This window comes from Palaemon carinicauda, chromosome 25 (genome assembly GCF_036898095.1).
Source record: "Palaemon carinicauda isolate YSFRI2023 chromosome 25, ASM3689809v2, whole genome shotgun sequence".
NCBI lineage: Eukaryota > Metazoa > Arthropoda > Malacostraca > Decapoda > Palaemonidae > Palaemon > Palaemon carinicauda.
The window spans coordinates 97,982,016-97,985,204 of NC_090749.1; the positions used below are offsets into that span (position 1 = coordinate 97,982,016).

Sequence of the window (3,189 nt, forward strand, 5' to 3'; positions counted from 1 at the left end):
CTCTCTCTCTCTCTCTCTCTCTCTCTCTCTCTCTCTCTCTCTCTGAAACAAAGGCTGGGCTTCAGTAGTGAGACAGAACGTTGGAGCGAGGTCGTTGTCTAGACAGTTGCTGAAGCCAGGGAGGCCATTCAACACTCAGGTGCTAATGCGAATCAAAAGTTAGAAGATTCCAATGAAGGTAAAGGGACGTTGAAATGACCATTAAGGAATGCTTACAGTACACCTCATGAAATACAATAAAAGCACGATCTCATCTGGGGATTGAGAATCCTGTTTGACTTCCGAGCAAAGAAGAAAAGTCAATTAGGAGTTATTTTTGTTTATTTGATAAGGATATGTCAGAGGTGTGTCCTCCAGTGGACTAGAAACGGCTTCATTTGTGGGTGTTGTTCTGTCAATGTGGGTTATTGTGTGTGCAATGGTTGTGTATAACTTTTACATGAAAATTAGAAAATATTTAAGCTTAATGTGTAAGAGTTTGAACCAAATCCAAATGTGAAAATGGCCAAACCCCAGTAGTGACTAAAGACACGAACAAGGTCTTTGTCCTGCAATTGTTGTTGTTGCTGTTCGGTGTATATGTGTTCGCATGTGTGTGTGTATAGGTGTGTATGTACGTAACCTTTCCCTGTAAATTGATGGAGTTACTGCATGAAAGAATACTCGGACATAGAGAGAGAGAGAGAGAGAGAGAGAGAGAGAGAGAGGAGAGAGAGAGAGAGAGATCTGTTCTTTTGCACTATTTATTTTTGGTGAAAAGGGATTAATTATTCACAACTACAAATTGAAGCAATCTTTCTTAAAGTCTCTTTCCAATCATTTTCATAGTGAAATCTTTTTAAAATTGTCTGCAGAGACTGAAATAGACCAGTAAATAAGAAGATAAAATAAATATTCTATCAATATAAGCTGAAATTTGAACATTTACAATGGTAGTTAGGAAAACTCTTCAAAACAATTCACCAAATTTATTATAAACATTTCAGAGAAGTAAAAATGCAATAAATTGTCTATTCCGATTGCTTGAAGGTGGTTATATCTAGGGGTAATTTCCAAACTACTTTCAGCTTTTCCAACCTCACCTGTATAAACAACAAAAAGGAATATATCAAGATATAATGAAAGAAATGAAATTATATAAATTCAATTTGAACAAAGTATATATGAATAAATCGTAAATTGCATATATAATCTATATAAACCTAATAAGCAATTACCGATAATGTTGGAAGTGCTCGCCAATGTAAGAAACAGGGAATTTATCCTCGGACTAAGCCACTTCAATTAAACATATGGATAAATGATATCCTGAAAAATGAAATACATTCCGACATCAAACAATATCCTGAAGCTATAAATATAAGCAATATAATTTTGTATAATGTATTCACTATAACATTCATCCTTCGAATTAAATCTAATATAAAGTCTTACCAATAATATATATACGAAAGATGAACGCAGGCTGATAACCCAGGACGACCTAGCTTCACCAATTATACCTTTATCCATGCAAGCTATGAGACGAGTCGAATGCCCTCGAAGTTTAAATTTTCATGCCGAAGGAAGCTCAGAGTCCAAATTAAGGGAAGTTAGTTCATGTTGAATAACTTCGTAAATGTGGAAACACTTGAATCACGTAACCCAGACATGGTTCGATAAAATAGCAGCACAGTACAAATTCAATGATAAAAATCTTGTAGCACAAATTTAGCAGCTCAAATCTTCGTGCCCAAATACTGCCAGTGAAGATATGGACGGTATGGTTTGCTAGGCCAGACTGACTTGGGTATATCCATGAACCTCCCAAGTAAAGAGAAAATGGCGTGATTAGAAGGCTTGTTAGCTAATTACTTAGCTCGTAGTAAGCAAGCAGGACTTAGATGGTACCAAGCATATAAATGTAATTTAACTAGTTATCTTAATAGTTTAAGAGAAAAGTCCTCCTTACTTCAATAAATACATATATACATATACTAATAAACAAAGGTAAGAAACTTTAATTTCCGTTTACAATAAATGTATCTTCGTTTTTTAAACCTCTGTGACACTTTGTCATTCTTGATTAAACATGAATTTATATTTCTGAAAGATCTTTATTTTTCGTTCTCTGCCTCTCTCTTTATTCCTATATATTTCGGAATTCTTTCCTCAAATGGCCAGACCGATAAAGTCACAGAGTCATTATATCGAAAATAACTTTAAGAGAACTTGAAAAAAATATTGGAAGTTTTTTTTTTTTTTTCACTGCTTTGATACTCGGTAATACTCAAGGAAATTCAATTAAATGTTTCAATGTTAAGGGTTTAAAGATAATGTCTAATTATTTGGTAATACCCCAACTATTTGGTATATCAAAAACAGTTTATCAGAGAGGAAATTTAATTACAAGTTTGGAATGAAATGTTTTGGAACGTTCGAAGGATTTCGTCGGAACATCAAAGGGAAAATCCTTCCGAGATAAACCAACGTTTAAGAAATAGTTACTGAAATTCTTCAGGAAATTAAACTGATAAGGACAAGAGATAAGAAGGTAAGATTAGGAAGGGAAAGTCAGAAGTATGATTCGAATGTTACAGGAATTAGATGTTGTACCAAACATGTTTCATATAGCGCTCTTGCACTGTAATAGTTTTGTTTTTTAACTTATCACTCGCTCTTCCCTGCACTGTTAGTAGACCAACCTGTATTAACCTGATAGCTCATGTATAATTACGTTTGAATTATTGTGACGTTCTTGCTCGCAAGTCCTTGTATCAAAGCTCGATGTCTGTTTAATAAAGTTATCACCTAACTGGCACCTCACACATTATTTAGTGAAAAGGATATCATGTTTGTGTCGAGTTCTGTCGGTGGAACAATCCATTGTTTTTTTGTTTTATTCAACCCAAATATGAACAGACGTCCATGTTCGTTACCTGGCTATCGAGATATTTTATGTTTCGTTCATATTTATTTGCATATATATATTTGTGTGTGTTTTTGTGGCTGTGGGTGTGACGGTATGTATATATTTGCATGTTTTGAGAGAATAGTTTACATTTTATTCCCTATTGTAATTAATCACAATAATATTTCTCAATAAATAGTTTTTGGGTAATAATTTTAGTCAGAAAAAGTTTACGTTGATTTCATTGCACAATATTGTTTATTCTTTGTCTCTGCTCATCTATTGGAGCCTTCATTTTT

General features: G+C 33.9%; 1 long non-coding RNA gene across 1 annotated transcript; it reads right to left on the reverse strand.

Moving 5' to 3' along the window:
- Positions 1-948: 948 nt before the first annotated feature.
- Positions 949-2,003, reverse strand: LOC137619290 (uncharacterized). The gene is made up of 3 exons (XR_011039890.1): positions 1,435-2,003; positions 1,218-1,308; positions 949-1,082 (listed from the first exon to the last, which is right to left on the reverse strand). It is a non-coding gene; the product is annotated as an uncharacterized lncRNA (long non-coding RNA).
- Between the last annotated feature and the right edge of the window lie 1,186 nt (positions 2,004-3,189).